The sequence below is a fragment of the Lithobates pipiens genome, unplaced genomic scaffold (genome assembly GCF_037356315.1).
Source record: "Lithobates pipiens isolate NorthernLeopardFrog02 unplaced genomic scaffold, aLitPip1_a1.2 Scaffold_8, whole genome shotgun sequence".
Taxonomy (NCBI): Eukaryota; Metazoa; Chordata; class Amphibia; order Anura; family Ranidae; genus Lithobates; species Lithobates pipiens.
Genome location: NW_027507903.1, coordinates 213,153,680 through 213,171,072, shown reverse-complemented (window position 1 = coordinate 213,171,072; position 17,393 = coordinate 213,153,680). Strand labels below are relative to the sequence as shown.

Sequence of the window (17,393 nt, the reverse complement as noted above, 5' to 3'; positions counted from 1 at the left end):
AAATAACCAGTAAAGCTGGCCCAATTTTTTTTTGTATAATGTGAAAGATTACACAAATTATGATTCTCATTTTGGCCAGAATTGTGCAGCTCTAATGTGTATGTGGATGTTGCTGCATTTTTATGTAAAACCAATTCATTTATATTTTTACATTTTAGAATGAGGTGCCTTTAGGTTATGCAAAATTTAGAAAGTACCTTGACTGGAAAAGGTTGAGAAACGCCGAGCTAATCATTCACAGTGGTCACTTCAGAGTTTCTTCAGGCTCAGCTGTCTACCTGTAGAGGGCGACATTTTTATCTGACTTTGGTGCGAGCTGAGAGTGTGCAGAAGTGCTATGAGAAGGTGAGAGAGTGGAGTCAGGAGAGAAGACATACTTTCTTGTCTGTCCTGTTGCTGGTTGTGGTGACACAGTTAGAAGATGACACACGTGCACCTGTGTGTCTGTGGTGGTGAGTGTTCACTGAAGACTTGCTGGAAGTGAGCTTTGTTTAGGTTTCACTTTCCCTTTGCAGCCATACAGTATGTGTAGGGAGGTGATGGGAGTGTTCCTGGTTGGAGAGGTGCTCAGTGTTTACATTGTGTGAGCTCTGCTATGGGGCTGCCTGGCAGATCACTGCTTGCTGGAATCTGCTGCTCTGCTCAACACTTTGGATTTGCACAAATGTGGAATTGTGTTTGGCATTTTGATTTATACTGTGTGTATTATAGCAATTGTACTCCTCGATTTCATCTTTAATTTGCATGGCTATAAATGTGCCTTATCAGCGGTCCACAAACTTTTTTGGCACAGTGGAGGGGTTCCGTAGAAGAAAAGTTTGCCAAGGACCGATGGGGGTGGGGGGCTAATTGGTTCTCGGATTTGGGTGATATGTTGGGGCACTGGCTGGTGTTAGCATTTCAATCATCACCACACCATGGCTGATATGGTGTCAGGGTGATTAAAGTGCATTATTTCTATTGTCACATTGTAATATAAAATTGACTAGCTCAACTCACCATAATGCAGAATAAGTGGGACCCCTGAGTGTTCCACTTGCCACGATCGCCTTCCACCAGATGCAGTGTGTCACTTGCCATGGTCACCTTCCACCAGATGCAGCGTGCCACTTGTCACCAGATGCAGCGTGCCACTTGTCACCAGATGCAGCGAGCCACTTGTCACCAGATGCAGCAAGCCACTTGTCACCAGATGCAGCGGGCCACTTGTCACCAGATGCAGCGCACCACTTGTCACCAGATGCAGCGCGCCACTTGCCACTGTCACCTGATGCAGCGTGTCACTATCCTGCCACCAGATGTAGAATGTCACTGTAGCCTACCACTAAAAATACCCGGTGCTATTTGCCCCTAAAGTGTTTAAAGTGGAGGTAAACCCATCAATTTAACAGTTTAAAAAAACTATTATGTTCCCGGCATGCCGGGAATGCTAACTGCACATTGGTTGTGCTCTCAGTCAAACTGTCAAACCATCCAATGGCTGGTGTCATAACTGATCACATGTGCAGCACCGTGGCAGTTGAAGATTAAACAGGGTCAAAAATGGCAGCTTCCATGGCTGAAAACGATAGGAGGATTTACTTCCATTTTAAGTCCAATTTTTTTAAGTTTTTTTTTTTTTTTTTTTCTGCGGTAAAAAAGCTTTCCACACTTAATCCAGCCTCGCACCAGTGCTATGGCGTTCGACAGAACAGGGGTACCGACACATGGGCAGTTGCTACTGTGTACTATCCTAAAGTGAGCATGAACAATCAAAAGGGCTTATATGCAAGTTATTGCCATAAAAGTGTTTGGGGACCTGGGCCCTGCCCCAGGGGACATGTATCAATGCAAATAAAAGTTTACTTGAGTGTTGTCCGTAGTTTGCCTGTAAAGTAGCGCATCTTTCTCGTGTTTAGAACAGTACCACAGCAAAATTACATTTCTAAAGGAAAAAATGTAATTTAAAACTCACGGCTGTAATGTATTGTCGGGTCCCGGCAATATAGATAAAAATCATTGAAAAAAACGGCATGGGTTCCCTCCTCCCAGTCCATTATCAGGCCTTTTGGGTCTAGTATGAATATTAAGGGGAACCTCGCACCAAAATAAAAAAATTGCGTGGTGGTCCCCCCAAAATCCATACCAGGCCCTTCAGGTCTGGTATGGATATTAAGGGGAGCCCCGCACCAAAATAAAATGAATGGGGTGGGGCTAACCCCCAAAATCCATACCAGACCCTTATCTGAGCACGCAACCTGGTAGGCCACAGGAAAAGGGGGAGATGAGAGAGCACCCCCCTCCTGAAGCGTACCAGGCCATATGCCCTCAACATGCAAAATACCTTGTCCTCATGTTGAGGGGGACAAGGGCCTCTTTCCCGCAACCCTTGTTTGTGGAGGTCTGCGGGTAGGAGGCTTATCGGTACATTGTACCCCTACACATTCACCAAAAAAAAGTGTCAAAAATGTAAAAATGACAGACAGTTTTTGACAATTCCTTTTATAAAAAAAAAAAAAAAAAAAAAAAAGTCCCGCGCTGTAAATCCATCTTTGATCACAGCTCTGACGACCCGAGGGCAAAAAAAAAAGACAGAAAAACTCTGCCTCGATGGGAGGCATCCCATGACTGCATCCTTTTTGCCGTTTTTTTTCAATGCTTTTATCAGGGTCCGGCAATACATTACGATCGTGTGCAGTTTTAACTGCTTAAAGCAGGGTTCCACCCTGAAGTGGAACTTCCGCTGATCGGAACCCTCCCCCCTCCGGTGTCACAATTGGCACCTTTCAGGGGGGAGGGGGATGGAGATACCTGTCAAAGACAGGTATTTACACCCACTTCTGGGCATAGACTCCCGTGGGAGTCGACGCCATTTCCTGTCCTGCCGCGCTGTCTGCTGGGACATATACGGGTCTCAGAGACAGCGCGGACAATTCCTATTGCGCTGCGTGACACGCGCATGCGCAGTAGGGAACCGGGAAGTGAAGCCGATTCGCTTAACTTCCTGATTCCCTCACCTAGAATGGTGGCAGCAGCAGCCGAGAGCCGAGCGATCGATCGGCCTCGGCTGCCGGCATCGCTGGAACCCGGGACAGGTGAGTGTCCATTTATTAAAAGTCAGCAGCTGTAGTATTTATAGCTGCTGGCTTTTAATATTTTTTTTGTAGGTCTCACGCCAATGTACGTTGGCAGAATGGCATGGCTGGGCACAAGCACATACAGATACGTTGCTCTTTAAATGCCCAGCTGTGGGTCGCGAGCGCGCCACCGGCGGCACACTCGCGACCCGGTCCTGAGCACCGTGGCCGCAGGACCCGATCGCCCGCGATCGGGTCACAGAGCTGAAGAACGAGGAGAGGGAAGTGTAAACAATCCTCTCCTCATGCTTCCTATTGAGCCTGTCACTGATCGTTTGTTCCCTGTTATAGCCACGCCCCCTACAGTTAAAAAAAACACACACTTAACCCCTACCCTGCCCTCTAGTGGTTAAACCCTTCACTGCCAGTGACATTTTTACAGTATTCAGTACATTTTTAATTGCACTGATTGATGTATTAATGCCAACGGTCCCAAAAATGTGTCAAAATTGTCCGACGTATCCGCCATAATGTCGCAGTAACAATAAAAATCGGTGATCGCCGCCATTACTAGTAAAAAAAAAAATTATAAATAAAAATGCCATAAAACTATCCCCTATTTTGTAGACGCTATAACTTTTGCGCAAACCAATCAATAAACACTTATCGCGATTTTTTTTTTTTTTTTTACCAAAAATATGTAGAAGAATACGTATTGGCCTAAACTGAGGAAAAAAATTTTTTTTATATATTTTTGGGGGATATTTATCCACTTCAATACAGGGAACTTTCACCCCCTCCCTTCCCAGCCCAATTTTCAGCTTTCATCACTCTAGTGCTTTCAGTGACAATTGCGCGGTCATGCTACACTTTACCCAAATGAAATTTTTATAATTTTGTTCGCACAAATAGAGCTTTATTTAGGTGTTATTTATTCACGACTCCGTTTTTTATTTTTTGCGATACAAGCGCAAAAAAAGCGGAAATTTTGAAAAAAAAAAACAATTTTTTTTTTTCTATTTTAAAATAAATCCAATAAAATCAAATTTTGTCATAAATTTAATCCAAAATGTATTCTGCTACATGTTTTTGGTAAAAAAAATTCCGTTAAGTGTATAATAATTGGTTTGTGTGATCACGGACATATGTACGCAAATGATCATGTACATATGTGTGCAGGTGATCACGTACATATGTGTGCAGATAATCATTGGGACATGTGATTTTAGTGGGACATATGTAGGGGACATGTTTTTATTATTTGGGGACATGTGTGTTTTGGGGACATATGTGGGGACATTGTGTTTATACTGTGTGGTGTGTTGTGTGTTTACACTAGACTGATGATCAGTGAGTAAAAAACAGCTCATACTCATCAGCTGGCTGCAGCGATCTGCTCTCCTCTCCTCAGCGATGACTTCTGTGTGAGGAGAGGAGGAGCCGATTGCCTAGCAACCGGCTGTTTGTTTACATCACATGACGGCCGTGATTGGACACGGCCGTCATGTGATCAGGAGGGCCAATCACAGAGCCCTCCTGCCGATCTGAGATGCGCCGTGTCCGGGTGACACGAGCACATCGGGATCGCGCCGCTGCGCAGGGCACGCGCGCGCACGATCCCGCTCCTTCTGAAGGACGTTCCTGAACGTCCTATCAGAAGTAGACGGCTCCCACCCAGCCGTATATGTGCATTGGCCAGGTGGGAAGTGGTTATTATAGCAAAATGTAAAAAATAATGCGTTTTTTTTCAAAATGTTCGCTCTTTTTTTGGTTTATAGCGCAAAATATAAAAACCGCAGGGGTGATCAAATACCACCAAAAGAAAGCTCTATTTGTGGGAAAAAAAGAACAACAATTTCGTTTCGGAGCCACGTCGCACGGCCGCGCAATTGTCAGTTTAAGCGACACAGTGCTGAATCGCAAAAAGGGGCCTGGTCCTTTAGCTGGAAAATGGTCCGGGGCTTAAGTGGTTAAATGACATTTTTTCTTTTCAAATGTAATTTTGCTATTCATAAAACTATGTACGGCCGCTATGTAAGCAGTTTAACCACTTCCCGACCAGCGCACGACGATGTACGTCGACAGAATGGCACGGGCAGGCATATTGGCGTACAGGTACGTCCAATATTCAATGCCGCCCTGCCATCGGGAGCGCGCCGCCGACAGCGCGCTCCCGGGCTGGTCAGGACCCCCGTGAGTCCGGTCGCGGGACCCGCGGACTCGATCGCCGCGGGCATCCCCGCGATCGTCTCACGGAGCAGCCGAATGGAGGAAATGCCGAGTAAACAGCATTTCTCCATTCTGCCTAGCAACTAGTGACGCTGATCTCTGCTCCATGTGATTGGAGCAGAGATCAGTGTTCACTAAATGAAAGCCCAACCCCCCCACAGTTAGTAACACACCCCTAGGAACACTTAACCCCTACACTGCCACCCACTGGTTAACCCCTTCACTGCCAGTGTCATTTACACAGGAATCACTGCATTTATATAGCAGTGATTACTGTATAAATGACAATGGTCCCAAAAATGTGTCAAAAATGTCCGATGGGTCCCCCACAATGTCGCAGTCACAATAAAAATCGCTGATCGCCGCCATTACTAGTAAAAAAATAATAATAAAAAATTATTAATAAAAATGCTATAAAACTATCCCTATTTTGTAAACGCTATAACTTTTGCGCAAACCAATCAATAATCGCTTATTGCGATTTTTTTTTTTATACCAAAAATATGTAGAAGAATATGTATAGGCCTAAACTGAGGGAAAAAAATGTTTTTTTATATATTTTTGGGGGATATTTATTATAACAAAAAGTAAAAAATAATGCGTTTTTTCAAAATTGTCGCTCTATTTTTGTTTATAGCGCAAAAAATAAAAACCGCAGGGGTGATCAAATACCACCAAAAGAAAGCTCTATTTGTGGGAAAAAAAGGACGTCAATTTTGTTTGGGAGCCACGTCGCACGACCGCGCAATTGTCAGTTAAAGCGACGCAGTGCCGAATCGCAAAAAGTGGTCTGGTCTTTGACCAGCAAATTGGTCCGGTCTGAAAGGGGTTAACATAGTTTGGGGCGTGGACTCAACCCCTGAGCCATGAATTGGCCATGGCACCCTGCCTTTGGCCAATCATGGCTCCCACAAAAAAGAACCACCACCATTAAGACACGAGGGGGCTTACTGGAATGTGTGAACCCAATTGGTGTACGATCTATAAAGGCTGTGATGTATGAACACCTAGTTTAAAAACTGCCTCACTGCTCTCCACCGGACACTCCTTAAACCACTTGGTCTAGTGTTGGATCAGTGTTGCAAGCTTTGAGTGGAAGTTATAGCATCTACAAACTATGGTGTGTATATATACTGGAATATTCACTGTAATGTAGTGATCAATGATTTATAGTGGGACTGTGATAGGGTGGCGGACAATCTGGTGCTAACAGACACTATCTGGGAGGGTCACTAACTGACACTGAGGTCGCAATACAGTGATCAGTGATAGTACTGTACTAATGACACTGGGTGGTAAAGGTTTAACATCTAGGGACAATCAAGAGGTTAACTGAGTGCCCAACAATCTGTAATATGTGCTTCTTTTACTTTCTGATCTGGCTGTTTTTTCTCTCTGCCTTTCAGGGAGAAGAAACAGCCAGATCACTGTTGCCTGTACACAGATTTCTGTGTTTTTAAAAAACCTGGAACCCTGTGTGTGATTGGACACAGCCAATCAGTCGACATCATTGGCTGAAATCAAGGTCTCTATTTTTCCTCTCTGGATACCTGTGTTATTGGAACGATGCTAAAGGGATTTAATCTGCTTGATGATGGTCCTGCATAGCTGCTATTATTATGCTGCAACACTGATAGTGGATAGTTGATTATCCCTCCAAGTGGTCTAAGGAGTGTTTGGTAGAGAGCAGTGTGGCAGTTTTTAACTAGGTGTTCATATACTACAACCTTTATAGACCCATTAGGTGTACGCCAATTGGGTCCACACATTCCAGTAAGCCCCCCATGTCTTAATGGTGGTGAATCATTTTACAGTGGTGACCCCTTGTGATGTCTTTGGGAATCATTCCCCATTTTTTGGATTTTATTTTGAATACTTTTATCCTACACTTCATTTGAGTTTCTTCAACTTCCTTTATACCCTTTTGGACTGTAGATTTATTTAGCTCATACACATCGTGAGTATGTGTGTTAGTCACTGGACTCATAACCATATACTTTTGTGTCACTATTTTACATAAATGTCACTTTTGTTATTTGATTTATGTGTGTTTTCAGGTACACAGTTTTATAACTCATTTTTATTTTATAGTCATATTTATTATTGCGTTCATTATTACTTATGAGTTTACTTTCGTATAGATGTATGCTATTATTATTTAACCACTTGCAGACCGGACCATTTTGCTGGTCAAAGACCAGACCACTTTTTGTGATTCGGCACTGCGTCGCTTTAACTGACAATTGTGCGGTCGTGCGACGTGGCTCCCAAACAAAATTGACGTCCTTTTTTCCCCACAAATAGAGCTTTCTTTTGGTGGTATTTGATCACCTCTGCGATTTTTTTATTTTTTGCGCTATAAACAAAAATAGAGCGACAATTTTGAAAAAAAACGCATTATTTTTTACTCTTTGTTATAATAAATATCCCCCAAAAATATATAAAAAAACATTTTTTTCCCTCAGTTTAGGCCGATACGTATTCTTCTACATATTTTTGGTTAAAAAAAACGCAATAAGCGATTATTGATTGGTTTGCGCAAACGTTATAGCGTTTACAAAATAGGGATAGTTTTATAGCATTTTTATTAATAATTTTTTATTATTTTTTTTTTACTAGTAATGGCGGCGATCTGCGATTTTTATTGTGACTGCGACATTGTGGGGGACCCATCGGACATTTTTGACACATTTTTGGGACCATTGTCATTTATACAGTAATCACTGCTATATAAATGCAGTGATTCCTGTGTAAATGACACTGGCAGTGAAAGGGTTAACCAGTGGGTGGCAGTGTAGGGGTTAAGTGTTCCTAGGGGTGTGTTACTAACTGTGGGGGGGTTGGGCTTTCATTTAGTGTACACTGATCTCTGCTCCAATCACATGGAGCAGAGATCAGCGTCACTAGTTGCTAGGCAGAATGGAGAAATGTTGTTTATACAGCATTTCCTCCATTCGGCCGCTCCGTGAGACGATCGCGGGGATGCCCGCGGCGATCGAGTCCACGGGTCCCGCGACCGGACTCACGGGGGTCCCGACCAGCGCGGGAGCGCGCCGCCGGCGGCGCGCTCCCGATGGCACGGCGGCATCAAATATTGAACGTACCTGTACGCCAATATGCCTGCCCGTGCCATTCTGTCGACGTACATCGTCGTGCGCTGGTCGGGAAGTGGTTAATATCCAAAGCGTAAACCATTTTTCCTCACTTTGATTGCTGCTGTGACACTGTAAGGCCTCATGTACACTGCTGCTGGTAAACGGATGTTTAGGAGCAGTTGGGCATTTTTTTTCAACTGCTCCTGAACTCTCCCCTGTTATCTAATCAGTACATGTACACAGGGTCGTTTACAGTCATTTCTAGGCAGTTTTTAGAGGCTTTTTTTGGAATGCAGCTGAGTTTAGAGGCATTACAAGCTCTAAACATGCAGTAACTTGCATTTAGCCGCATTTAGTTTACAGCCGTTTATTGTTGGCTATTTTTAAATTTTATATATATATATATTTTATTTTTTTTTTATTTTTTTTATTTTTTTTAAAAGCTTCTAAATGCAAATGCGGCTGAACAGGCAGAGCGGATGTTTTAATTATGGGTTACTATCCGTCAAGTTAAATCCTTCAGGAGAGGTTGTAAAAACGTCCCATGTACATGAAGCCTTATGCCTCATACAAACGATCGGACTTTCCAACAGAAATGTTGGAAGTCAGGCTGTTGGCGGAAAATCCGACCGTGTGTATGCTCCATCGGACAATTGTTGTCAGACTTTCCGCCAACAGATGTTGGCTAGCATGTTTTCCAATTTTCCGTCAACAAATGTGTGTTGTTGGATTTTCTGAGCGTGTGTACACAAGTCCATCGGACACAAGTACAAAGCACAAGCACACATGCTCGGAAACAAAGACGAGCCAGAAGCCACCGGTCATGTAAACTAGCATTCATAATGAAGAATTAACATTCCTGATGCAAATTATGAAATCTCCAAATGCAGCGCACATTCTCATCTTTGTTTAAATAATAATAATGGAATAATAATGAAGCTGCTTTGCTTGTGATACTGATGGAGTTATTGCAAACAAATTTTTTAAAGGCTTTTTTTTTTTTTTTGTGATATCGATAATAATGTTGTTGTTGTTTTTTTTTTTTTTGTTTTTTTTTCATTTTGTTCAACAGAACTATCCCGTAGTTTAAGATCAAAGATCAAAGATACAACTATGTTGGTGTCCCTTGTTAATTTTACATTGTATTTTTTTAAATGTAACTTCCTACTCCCAAACTGTAATTTGAAGTAAAACGCATAGTATTAGGCCGCGTACACACGCGCGGACTGTTCGCCCAACCTTGTTCGGCAAACAGTTTCATCAAACAGTCCGCTCAAAATTTGCATGAGCGGACTTGCCCACACACGAGCGGACTGTTTGACGAACAAGGTTGGGCAAACAGTTCGCTCAACCTTTTGAAATGAACGGACTCGCCCACGTAAGGAGGAGGCAAATCCGCCCATTTCAAGCGCGTGTACAGGTAGGCGGGGCCCGCGAAGGAGACGTCGCGGGCTCCGCCGCCTGGAATGGGCTTAAAGGGGAACCCCAACGCCGAAAAAAATCGGCGTGGGGGTTCCCCCCAAGTCCACACCAGACCCTTGTCCGAGCACGCTACCCGGCCGGCCAGGAAAGGGGGGCGAGCGAGCGCGCCCCCCCTCCTGAGCCGTACCAGGCCGCGTGCCCTCAACATGGGGGGTGCCTTGGGGAAGGGGGGGCCGCGCGGCCCCCCCACCCCAAAGCACCTTGTCCCCATGTTGATGAGGACAAGGGCCTCTTCCCGACAACCCTGGCCGTTGGTTGTCGGGGTCTGCGGGCGGGGGGCTTATCGGAATCCGGGAGCCCCCTTTAAGAAGGGGGCCCCCGGATACCGGCCCCCCACCCTATGTGAATGAGTATGGGGTACAATGTACCCCTACCCATTCACCTGTGAAATAAAGTACGAATAAAAACACAACACAGAGAAAAAATATTTTATTGCACAGCTCCGGGGGTCTTCCGTCTTCGGGGGTCTTCTCGCCGGACTCCTCCGCTATGTGTGTGTAGCTCTTTTGCTAGCGGAGGAGTCCGGCTTTCTTCCTCCCCGCCGCCGGCCTCTTCTCCCGACTTCGGGGGTCTTGTCCCCCTCTTCGGTTCTTCTGCCGGGCCACCGCGCCTGGTCCGGTGGCCCGGTCTTCTGTCGCCGTCTTCCGTTCTTCTGTCGCCGCCTTCGGTTCTTCTGCCGGGCCACCGCGCCTTCTTGTAGCTCTTTTACAGGCGGTGGCCCGGTCTTCTGTCGCCGTCGCCGCCTTCCGTTCGTGTTCTTCTTCTTGTTCTTCTCCAGGCGATGTTGACACGTCGCTCCCTCCGGCCGGAATGCCAGAGCCGCCCTGCGCTGTGACTTATATAGTGACAATGGGGCGGGGTCACATGGTATATGTCACATGGGTTGGTCACATGGGTTGATGTCACATGGGGACTATGACATCGTAAGGGGGCGGGGTCACCATGTGACCAACCCATGTGACATATACCATGTGACCCCGCCCCATTGTCACTATATAAGTGACTGCGCAGGGCGGCTCTGGCATTCAGGCCGGAGGGAGCGACGTGTCAACATCTCCTGGAGAAGAACAAGAAGAAGAACACGAACGGAAGGCGGCGACGGCGACAGAAGACCGGGCCACCGCCTGTAAAAGAGCTACAAGAAGGCGCGGTGGCCCGGCAGAAGAACCGAAGGCGGCGACAGAAGAACGGAAGACGGCGACAGAAGACCGGGCCACCGGACCAGGCGCGGTGGCCCGGCAGAAGAACCGAAGAGGGGGACAAGACCCCCGAAGTCGGGAGAAGAGGCCGGCGGCGGGGAGGAAGAAAGCCGGACTCCTCCGCTGGCAAAAGAGCTACACACACATAGCGGAGGAGTCCGGCGAGAAGACCCCCGAAGACGGAAGACCCCCGGCTGTGCAATAAAATATTTTTTCCCCCTGTGTTGTGTTTTTATTCGTACTTTATTTCACAGGTGAATGGGTAGGGGTACATTGTACCCCATACTCATTCACATAGGGTGGGGGGCCGGTATCCGGGGGCCCCCTTCTTAAAGGGGGCTCCCGGATTCCGATAAGCCCCCCGCCCGCAGACCCCGACAACCAACGGCCAGGGTTGTCGGGAAGAGGCCCTTGTCCTCATCAACATGGGGACAAGGTGCTTTGGGGTGGGGGGGCCGCGCGGCCCCCCCTTCCCCAAGGCACCCCCCATGTTGAGGGCACGCGGCCTGGTACGGCTCAGGAGGGGGGGCGCGCTCGCTCGCCCCCCTTTCCTGGCCGGCCGGGTAGCGTGCTCGGACAAGGGTCTGGTGTGGACTTGGGGGGAACCCCCACGCCGATTTTTTTCGGCGTTGGGGTTCCCCTTTAAGCCCATTCCAGGCGGCGGAGCCCGCGACGTCTCCTTCGCGGGCCCCGCCTACCTGTACACGCGCTCGAAATGGGCGGACTTTCCGAGCGGGAACAGTCCGCTCATTTCGAAAGTACAGCGGACAAGCCCACACACGGGCGGACTGTTCGCTCAAACACAGTTTCAGCGGACAGTTTTTCGGAATTTCCGAAAGACTTTGTCCGTCCAACTGTCCGCTGAAACTGTCCGCTGAAAGCCCACACACGAGCGGACTGTCCGCCCAAACACTGTTCAGCGGACAAGGTTGGGCGAACAGTCCGCCCGTGTGTACGCGGCCTTATTCTACACAATTTTTTTATTGTGCATTATAAAAAATAGACATGCTATCTGCCAAGAGAACTTAATCAAAATGTGCATTCTATACATCCAAAAATATAGAAAATATACCAAATCAAATCATTATTCAACCAATAAAATAATGTTAAAGCAATAACTCCAAGGCCAAGAATACATTTCACATTATCTCCTCTGATTCTCTAATATATCTGGTTGACGAAAGGCTGTTCAGAAATGAACTGAAAAGCGCAAAATGAAAAACGTGAAAAGAAAAGCACAAATTAACACTCATCAAACTTCTACTACCACAAAATTAGCAGAAGGTGCCCAAATGGTGGCGCTAAAGAGTTGAAAAAACACGTAGTAAGTCTAGTACGTCAGTATGTTCGTAATTGTTGGCCAACATTTGTGTGACCGTGTGTATGCAAGACAAGTTTGAGCCAACGCCCTTCAGAAAAAATTACACAGATTTGCTGGCCAACAATCCGATCGTGTGTATGAGGCATTAGAGTGGATGCACAACACCCCCATTTCTGCACTTATTTGATGTTAAATACTCTTGAGTATGCATGTGAGAATGAGGCCTATTGTTCACTGCCTTCTTTAAAATCCTTTTCTTTTTTTTTTCTTTTTTTTTTTTTTTTACTGCTATGATCCAACTTCCCCTTAGAGGGTGGCTATGCTTGTTCTCCATGGTCCCGCTGTATTTAGGAACATATCTATGCTCTCTTGCTTGCTCCTGAGATGAACTATGGGATTTGTAGTGTGCATTGTGCAGTGCACATCACTGCGATGAACTGCGCATTCCACACTAATAGAAATGAGGGGAAAAGGAGAGGTTTAGGAGCTCACAGAGGACATTACAGGGAGCTGGACACTCGGATGTTAACAAAAGCCTTGTTTTCATTTTTTTGATTGCTATGATTGGCTATCACTGTGATCACAAGGCACAGAATGGCTCACATCAGTCTGTGATCTGAGCTGTCCTACCACTTCATATCCAGTATGTGTGTGTGTGTGTGTATGTGTGTGTATATATATATATATATATATATATATATATATATATTACAGTATCTCACAAAAGTGAGTACATCCCTCACATATTTGTAAATATCTTCTTATTATATCTTTTCATGTGACAACACTGAAGCATTTACACTTTGCTACAATGTAAAGTAGTCAGTGTACAGCTTGTATAACAGTGTAAATTTCCTGTCCCCTCAAAATAAATCAACATAAACCATTGGCAACAAAAGCGAGTACACCCCTAAGTGAAAATGCCCAAATTGGGCCCAAAGTGTCAATATTTTGTGTGGCCACCATTATTTTCCAGCACTGCCCTAACCTTCTTGGGCATGGAGTTCACCAGAGCTTCACAGGTTGCCACTGGAGTCCTTTTCCACTCCTCCATGATGACATCACAGAGCCGGTGGATGTTAGAGACCTTGTGCTCCTCCACCTTCCATTTGAGGATGCCCCATGATGCTCAATAGGGTTTAGGTCTGGGGACATGCTTGGTCAGTTCATTACCTTTACCCTCAGCTTCTTTAGCAAGGCATTAGTCATCTTGGAGATGTGCTTTGGGTCATTATCATGTTGGAATACTGCCCCGGGGCCCAGTCTCCGAAGGGAGGGGATCATGCTCTGCTTTAGTATGTTACAGTACATGTTGGCATTCATGGTTCCCTCAATGAACTGTAGCTCCCCAGTGATGGCAGCATGGCAGCGCTCATGTGACCCCCAGACCATGACACTCCCACCACCATGCTTGACTGTAGGCAAGACACACTTGTCTTTGTACTCCTCACCTGGTTACTGTAACACACGCTTGACACCATCTGAACTGAATACATTTATCTTTGTCTCATCAGACCACAGGACATGGTTCCAGTAATCCGTATCTTTAGTCTGCTTGTCTTCGGCAAACTGTTTGCAGGCTTTCTTGTGCATCACCTTTAGAAGAGGCTTCCTTCTGGGATGACAGCCATGCAGACCAATTTGATGCAGTGTATGGTCTGAGCACGGACAGACTGACAGACTGACCCCCCCCCCCCACCCCTTCAACCTCTGCAGCAATACTGGGATCACTCATACGTCTATTTCCCAAAGACAATCTCTGGATATGACGCTGAGCATGTGCACTCAACTTCTTTGGTCGACCATAGCGAGGCCTGTTCTGAGTGGAACTTGTCCTGTTAACCCGCTGTATAGTCTTGGCCACCGTGCTGCAGATCAGTTTCAGGGTGTTGCCAATCTTCTTATAGCCTAGGCCATCTTTATGTAGATCACCAATTATTTTTGTTAGATGCTCAGAGTTCTTTGATATGAGTCGCCATGTTGAACTTCCAGTGACCATTATGAAAGAGTGAGAGCAAAATTTAACAGCTAATTTAACACACTTGCTCCCTATTCACATGTGAGACCTTATAACACTAACGAGTCACATGACACCAGGGAGGGAAAATGGCTAATTGGGTGTACTCACTTTTGTTGCTAGCAGTTTAGACATTAATGGCTGTGTGTTTGAGTTATTTTGAGGGGACAGCAAATTTACACTGTTATACAAGCTGTACACTCACTACTTTACATTGTAGCAAAGTATAATTTATTCAGTGTTTTCACATGAAAAGGTGTAATACAATATTTACAAAAATGTGAGGGGTGTACTAACTTTTGTGAGATACTGCATATGTATGTCCAGTAGTGATGGACGAACTTCCGACGGGACGTTTCGCGAACGCGAAACGCGAACGGACACAAACGTTCGCGAAAACGACCGTTCGCCGCGGGCTCCATTGACTTCAATGGGAGGCGAATTTCGCAAACCTTTAGGTCGAATTTGCGGCCACGGGGTAATTATTAGGGGGTAGCACGTAGTCCCACCACCTGGACAATAGCATAATACATGTATGAGGTGAATTTGGGATCGATAACTACAAGCATTTTTTTTTTATTTGGGAAATTGTTCTGACAATTCAGGACTATGGAGCTAATGAAGGCAATGGAGGAGAGGGAAGGTCAGGGACCAGGGTAGGCAAACAAGAGGGTGCAGGAGATACAGAGCACTGACAGCAGCACCGTAATACAGAGCACTGACATCAGCACCGTGACATACAGCGCTGACAGCAGCTCCGTGACATACAGCGCTGACAGCAGCTCCGTGACATACAGCGCTGACAGCAGCTCCGTGACATACAGCGCTGACAGCAGCTCCGTGACATACAGCGCTGACAGCAGCTCCGTGACATACAGCGCTGACAGCAGCACCGTGACATACAGCGCTGACAGCAGCTCCGTGACATACAGCGCTGACAGCAGCTCCGTGACATACAGCGCTGACAGCAGCTCCGTGACATACAGCACTGACAGCAGCTCCGTGACATACAGCGCTGACAGCAGCTCCGTGACATACAGCGCTGACAGCAGCACCGTGACATACAGCGCTGACAGCAGCTCCGTGACATACAGCGCTGACAGCAGCTCCGTGACATACAGCGCTGACAGCAGCTCCGTGACATACAGCACTGACAGCAGCTCCGTGACATACAGCGCTGACAGCAGCTCCGTGACATACAGCGCTGACAGCAGCACCGTGACATACAGCGCTGACAGCAGCTCCGTGACATACAGCGCTGACAGCAGCTCCGTGACATACAGCGCTGACAGCAGCTCCGTGACATACAGCGCTGACAGCAGCTCCGTGACATACAGCGCTGACAGCAGCTCCGTGACATACAGCGCTGACAGCAGCTCCGTGACATACAGCGCTGACAGCAGCTCCGTGACATACAGCGCTGACAGCAGCACCGTAAGCAGCCCCAGGAGGAAGTCAGCACAGCACAGGGATGGTGTGATCCCCTCATAATAAGAACCCCCAGGAGGAAGTCAGCACAGCACAGGGATGGTGGGAGCCCCTCATAATAAGAACCCCCAGGAGGAAGTCAGCACAGCACAGGGATGGTGGGAGCCCCTCATAATAAGAACACCCAGGAGGAAGTCAGCACAGCACAGGGATGGTGGGAACCCCTCATAATAAGCAGCCCCAGTAGAAATATGACACCGCTCAACCTCTTCAAAGAGGAGGGTAGGGGCATATAGTACGGTGTGCTTTTTTGGGTCAGGGAAGTGAGCCAAATGAATTAAGAAGGTCTGTGTGCTTGATTCCAAAAATTGTTTATAGACATATACATGGTCTACTGATCACATGTGTTGAATTCCTCCGAGATCCATGCCTCATTCATTTTTAGAAATGTGAGGTAGTTAACACTGTCGTGAGCTAGGCGAGTACGCTTATCGGTCACAATCCCCCCTGCTGCGCTGAACGTCCTTTCGGACAGGACACTGGATGAGGGGCAAGCCAACAGTTCGATTGCAAATTGGGCAAGCTCTGGCCAGAGGTCAAGCCTGCCCACCCAGTAGTCTAGGGGTTCATCACTCCTCAGAGCGTCCACATCGGCCGTTAACCCAATGTAGTCGGACACCTGACGGTCTAGGCGTTCCCTGATGCTGGATCCGGATGACACCTGTCGATGGGTCGGCTGAAAGAATGACCTCATATCCGAAGTCACCAACACATCTTCAAACCGGCCTCTTCTTGCAGGCGCTGTTGGATTGGTACCCGCAAATCCTTCTCTGGGAGTGGGAATTGCTCCTCTGCCAGCGCACGCAAAAGCAGAATGCAGCATTTCTCGAAGCAAGGCCTGGAAGTGCTGCATTCTGACAGCCCTCTGCGACGGCGGTAACATTTCCGCCATTTTGTGTTTGTACCGGGGATCTAAGTACGTTGCCACCCAGTACTGGTCCTTGACCCTCATGCTTTTTATACGGGGGTCCCTATTAAAACACTGGAGCATGAAGGCCCCCATTTGCACTCAAGCGGAAGGTATGTGGTGGTGGTGGTGTTGTTGGTGGTAGTGTCTTTGGGGGTGCACATAGCAGAGAGTGAAGAAGAGGGTGCAGATCGAGAGGATGAGGAGGGTGCAGAAGAATAAGGCTGAGTGAGCCACTCAACCAAGTCTGGTGCGTCCTTTAAAGTAATTGAACGCACCTTCTGCAACTTCCCACTTTGGCTCAAGGCTGTTGCTCCTGCCCTACCCCTACCACCCCTGCGGAAGGGCCTGCCTCTTCCTCTGCCTGTCATTTTTTAAATCACCCTGTGACAAAACTCTTAGTCCCTATACCGCTGAAGGACTGCTGCAGTATAGGGCAGCGGTCAGCAGTAGTGCACGTCAACCCTATGTATTGTGGACCGATAGCGGTCCTTACAGAACAGCAGACTGTACTGCACTCAGGCCTATGTACCGTAGCACCCTATACCAAGTTACCAGTCCTTATAAGAACTTTTGTGGACCAAGCAGGTTGTGTGTTA

General features: G+C 46.8%; 1 protein-coding gene across 1 annotated transcript in view; it reads left to right on the top strand.

The window, feature by feature from the left end:
- The first annotated feature begins 353 nt into the window (after positions 1-353).
- The window catches only part of FOXP2 (forkhead box P2), a 390,396-nt gene continuing 373,356 nt past the window's right edge, over positions 354-17,393 (top strand). The window contains exon 1 of the mRNA XM_077472079.1: positions 354-452. The gene's annotated coding sequence lies outside the window, so the exon portion shown is untranslated. The remainder of the gene's footprint in view (positions 453-17,393) is intronic.